Source organism: Triturus cristatus, chromosome 1_1 (genome assembly GCF_964204655.1).
Source record: "Triturus cristatus chromosome 1_1, aTriCri1.1, whole genome shotgun sequence".
Lineage (NCBI taxonomy): Eukaryota > Metazoa > Chordata > Amphibia > Caudata > Salamandridae > Triturus > Triturus cristatus.
The window spans coordinates 562,260,042-562,266,041 of record NC_140579.1 but is presented as its reverse complement, the minus strand read 5'-3'; the positions used below and the strand labels follow the sequence as shown (position 1 = coordinate 562,266,041).

At 43.3% G+C, this 6,000-nt stretch overlaps 1 protein-coding gene across 1 annotated transcript in view; it reads left to right on the top strand.

The window, feature by feature from the left end:
• The first annotated feature begins 206 nt into the window (after positions 1-206).
• LOC146870629 (uncharacterized) overlaps positions 207-6,000 on the top strand; it is a 38,912-nt gene continuing 33,118 nt past the window's right edge. The window contains exon 1 of the mRNA XM_085643866.1: positions 207-239. The gene's annotated coding sequence lies outside the window, so the exon portion shown is untranslated. The remainder of the gene's footprint in view (positions 240-6,000) is intronic.

Sequence of the window (6,000 nt, the reverse complement as noted above, 5' to 3'; positions counted from 1 at the left end):
AACTGTTTCTTAAATGCAATAAAATGCATATGTATGTTTTGATTAATCTTTTCATAACCATTGTCCTTTTTGCCTTTTCACAACATATGTAGGTTTGATTAATCTTTTCATAACCATTGTCCTTTTTTCCTTTTCACAATAGGCGGTTTAGGCGGTTACGTAGCCGCCCAGACGTTACTGACGTTGTTCCGGGGCTCGCCGCGAGACAGAGAGCAGGTGGAAGGCAGACCTCCGCGAAGGTAAGGAACTTCTATTTAACTATATACTTCTTGATAATAATGCGTTCACAACCATTATACTAAAGCAATGTAAAGCTAGTATTATATTAAATAAGAATGGCAAAAAGCAGTAGAGGTCATTCGGTTTTCCAGGCATCGATTTCGGTTGTGTGTCGCTTCCTTGCTATCTAAATGGCATTACTCTATTGAAGCATTCTTTTTGGGCTGACGGTCAAGATCAGATTTTTAAGCACTTGAATTATGGCAATATGAAACTGGATCTCTCTTCTGCATGAAAAACAACACGGCCCAGAAACTGAATTAACTCAGTGAAAAAAACGATGTAACAGCAGGCGATTAAGTGAACTGTGTTGTAATGACCCAAAGCAGCAGAGACACTACAATCGCGTGGCAACAGCATGTGCAGTAAATGCGTGCGATGTGATGCCTTTAACGATTATTAAAACAGTGTGGTAATTGCTTGCGATGTGACGGTTGGCGATGTATCATCATACATCTCCACAGTTACCAATACCAGGGTCTATTGGAATAGTGGAGACCACAAAAGTCTTCATCTACAAACTGCTGTCGAGGAGGTACCATCCACTCTTAATTTGGGAAGTGGTTGATTGAAATATTAATAGTTTTATGGCTGAAGAAGAACTGCACCTACTGGCTCTCAAAAGGAAATTAACTCACCGCAACATTGATGTGGGAACCCCCTTGATGGTGTGTGCAGGATGGAGGCTGGATGCAGCCGCACAAAACAGAAGTCAGCCTATCCCCCACTGACACTGTGTGTAAGAGATACACATAGTTGCCCAGCAGAGCAGTTTCCCTGCATACATGCTATGTGGTTAGTAACCATGGTAATCCAGGCCATGCTAGAAAGAGGACAAGCTTTCTCTGCTTAGCTACAACTCCTTCTCCCTCTGGCTGTGGGGGGGAGGCGTTATTCTTGGAATCATCAGCTGTAGAATGGTGTCTACAAAGGTATTCCCATTCTGATTGACTGGCACCCAAAAGTTGCATGCTGCCCATTCGCTCCACCTTGGAAACACACCTTAAGTGCTACATAAGGCATTGATGTCTTGGTATACCATTGTCTATCACCCTGTCTTTATGGATTACCCCATTTATCACAATGATGCCAGTAAAGCTATCCCACTGGGATCAGAAGTCTAACAGACCCATCACCCTAGATTGAGGAGTTCACGTGATCTGACCCAAAGAGCAGCAACTTTGGCTCACCAACTTATGCTTTTTCTGAGATTGTCCCAGATATCCGTAAGCCTCCATCTGCATGTGTCTCTTACCAGGGTCATTCTCAGACATGTGATTTGTATGTGTGCGAAATGTGTGAGCACAGTTTGTATCTGTTGTAGGCTGACTGTGTGCACTATTGGCACATTGATGATAATGCATGGTGGAATCCATTTTGAATTTCATGTAAGCCAGGCAATCTCATATCGTGACGGGCTTTATGTGGGGCCATTTACGTCACTGGTGATCTGGGAATTCACCCTTTGAGCGTTCCTTACCCGAGGGATTCGTTTGTGGAAGGATCCAGTGTCCTGAGTGGGGGGGATGTCAGTGTCTCTTCTCACTGAATCTTGCCATTCTGCCCTCCAGCTCCTTCCTGTCTCTCTGATGGCTTTGCTTCTACAAGAGGCATGGCCTGCTGTTTGTGCCCAATAAACCCCTGTACCTGAGCCATTTGCAACACTCCCAGGCTATTGTCCGTGAACCCAGCATAACAGGATCGTGTAATGTCCATATATGGTTTGAATGGTGGAGCCTCACAAAATGTGCACCATGCAAGAGAGCAAAATCTGATCAAGTGGTATTTGTGTTCACTGAGATTGGAGTCTAATGTTCCTGCACTGCTTGGCAACCAATGTGGGCCTTGTTTCGGCTGGTCCCAGAACTTTGGTGGCAAACAACTCTCCTTGTCACAATAAGAGACCAGTAGCCTCTGAAACTCCTGGGATCACCCCAACCAAGTATCACATCAACAGACTACTCAACCAGAGGTTCTTGGCAGTGACCAGCATAACAGTCCCAGTCATTCAGGCCCCCCAAAAGAATGGGATTGCAACTGGTAGAAATCAACATAACAGAACTTTTATCAACTTTTAATCCAACTTTCATGAACTCTTATTCTTTAAATTAGATTTGGACTTACTTTGCAAGATAACTTTAAAGGTCTCAAGATTTCAAAGAAAGAGTCATGGCAAACCTTGAACAGGCACTTTCCTACTCTAGCTTCTGAATATTCGAATATGTCTTCCATGGTCTTCTGGCAACACCTCTATGGACTTCGAAGTAAAACTATTACAACACTCTATCCAACTTTAGAAAATAGAGGTTGTGATAATGAGCCAACTAAATAGAGAGTGACGTATCACAGGGAGCCAAAGCTGCATGCTAAACTGAAGGAGGATCTAGCTGGCGGGAAGAGCTTGGGTTGGTTTATTTAGTTGGCCTATTAGCATAACCTCGGATTACTAAAGCAACACGCAGAAGAGGAACTCATGATTGAAAGACATAAACAGTTATGACTCAGGGAGGGGGTCCACTTGATTCTGTTATGTTCCCAGATTTAGCGACCTGCATCAGACAAGTTACATGTTGTTACCTTCTGGTCAACATGGACACTTTGATGTCCTTACTTGTCCGTAGGAGACCTTCAAATTCGGTTAGGCCAACACACATCAACACACAAAGGAGGTTGTTTAATGTCATCGGTTAGGTACATTATCCTGCATTTAATTATAAAATAACATTTATCTGAGTCTATTGCCCTGCATTTCATTTCAGGCTTTTCCTCAAATTACTTTTTCCTGTATTTGGATTATGGAAGGTTACAAATTTTGCTTTATCCAGCATAAAACGACAGAAGGAAATGAACTCATAATTCCAAACTGAAATGGATTATAGGATCTTATTTGGATACATAAACCTTCATTAGATTAAGAAAAAAAGAGATTACTCTGAATACTGTGACCTTCTGTGGATTACATAAACAATTTACTTTTAATTATGTAATCTACATTAGACAGCAGAAAGGTTTGACTTCAATTACATTTGCCTCCACTAAATTATAAAATACATATTTGATTGCTTTAATTGCCATTAACTTACAGAAGGTGAGTACTATGATTACTACATTAGATTACAGGATATTACTCTAATGTATCCTGCACTGGATTACATAAAACGATTGCTCTCGCTGTTAATGAAGATACTATAATTGTACTGATTTACAGGAGAGTGCTCTGATTACTTTACACTGCATTGGATTACATGACATTATGCTAATTGCGTTACATATTAATAAATAATTGGATGTTCCTTTGATTGTTTGACTTTGCATTAATTACTTAAAATCATTCCTCGGTTTGAAGGGCATTACTCAAACTATTGAATGGAGCGAATTAACAGGTGACATGAATCTTGAAGTGGGTGTAGAGGAATGTTTTCTCCACAGGAAACATTGGCTTCCTATAGAGGAGAAAAATGTGCACTTGCACAACAGGCTGAATTCATCCGGGGGAGGGGGTTTGTACACCATATACAGTTCTGCACTGGGCAAAGTGGACGCTGGGAACATACTGCATGACATTCTGCAGTATGTTTCTAAATCCGAGCCTGGGACAACTTTTCAGATGTTCTGCAGGGAGTGTTTGTGGATTCCTAACAGAAGCATGGCTGCACCTGTTCACAGGACTACTGCTATGGGTGTAGAAGCACTATTTGTTTCTATTCCGCCCATAGTACGACAGGAGGCATCACATGGGGAAAACCCATGGCCCAGATTCGAGCTCCATCGACACAATCAAGCCTAGTAGTCCAAGAAAACCAGACACTGACCACATCATTGGTTCCAGGTTTGTTGTTATCACTGAAGAGTTTTTTTTAAATTGCAGGGCGAGGATCCAATAACACGTGTCTCCCCGTTAAAGATGCTTTTAAAGAAAACAGTTCATTTTATTGCAAACAAGCGAAAGTCCGGCTAATATTTTCTCCCATCCTAAATAGAATCTTTCAACAACTCTTCTAGCAATGGCACAGTTCGGTTAAAAAAAATATGGCAAATAAAATTAATATTGCTACGATGATTATCGCTGTTTATGCAAACTATGACAACCTGGTATATTTTCTGATACTTTTGTAGTAAGAATGCTTCCGTTTCCTTATAGGTGGTTGTTAAGAAAATCATTATTTCATGGTGGTATTTAATAAAGGGGTAGTGAACTTGGACCCACCCGTCAACCACATTCTGGATAAATATTGAGCAGGTTTACACCCACAGGAGGTGTGCCTCAATGCATTCATTGAATGTAGAAGTAAATTGTAAAACCTAGATTTTCCACAAAGCGATACCAAAGGGGATGATGGATGGAGCGCTTGAGCAAATCAAACACTCACCGCATGGCTTGGCAGTTCGGGCTGGACTGTTCCCATGAGGCACAGGGTCAGACTGATTTGCATATGGCCATGTCTGAACTGGGGTGGTGGAGTGAGCTAAAGAATGATGATGGATTAAACCCAGATCAGTTGACTGGGGGTGAGTGTTTGATTAGCTCAAACGCTCCGTCCATCATACCCTTTGGTATTGCTTTGTTTGCCCTAAGTTGGCAGGGTATACCCAGACGTGGGTCCCTTGCTCACTTTGCCACTGGATTCAAGATAGCCTGGCTGAGGAGGGTTACGAACCCGAAACCGGTCCCAGGATGCTTGTTTCCGGTCCAGGGAAGACATGGCTTGGCAGTTCGGGCTGGACTGTTCCCATGAGGCACAGGGTCAGACTGATTTGCATATGGCCATGTCTGAACTGGGGTGGTAGAGTGAGCTAAAGAATGATGATGGACTAATCCCAGATCAGTTGACTGGGGGTGAGTGTTTGATTAGCTCAAACGCTCCGTCTATCATCCCCTTTGGTATTGCTTTGTTCGCCCTAAGTTGGCAGGGTATGCCCAGACGTGGGTCCCTTGCTCGCTTTGCCACTGGATTCAAGATAGCCTGGCTGAAGAGGGTTATGAACCCGAAACCAGTCCCAGGATGCTTGTTTCCGGTCCAGGGAAGACATGGCTTGGCAGTTCGGGCTGGACTGTTCCCATGAGACACAGGGTCAGACTCAGATCTCATTCCTGCAATACCTCCGTATGAGGGCGGTTCCGAACCACCACTGTTCCTCAAACTACTGGTGTGACACAAGACTCTTCAGAAGTGAGGTTCAAGCCTATATACGCAGGAAGTGTGCAAAGCAAGCCTTTTGCCCGTGAAGGTTGGAATTTTACCCTTTGCGCAGTGAGTGCGTAAAGCACCCTGGTTTTCCTTTCCCTTCACACAGGCACATTTTTTTCCCTCCACTTAGTGAGATGATTTAGACGTTAGAACCCCATCAATCCAATCAAGTCCACTGGAACAGGATTCACACTGCTTTCATATTTGAGTCATTATCCCATGCTGGAAAACGTTTGCAGACTAGTTCTCTGCACGTGTATTTTTGTAGAGCTTTGCTTTACACAAAAAACATTGCGTAGGAGGACACTAAGGCACTCGCCATGAGCTGACCGGAGATGCACTTCCGGACAGATAAACACTCTGGCCATATCCGAGTGGGCTGTATTTTCTGCTTTTGATATTACAAGGTGAGGGCGCACAGGGCCTGGTTTTATCCCATGCCTCTGAAATCGTCGGCCTTTGGGTGTAGCTGTGAGCAGAGGCTTATATCAGTCCCCACCTCACCCCAAGCCTGAACAGTTGTTCCCCAGCA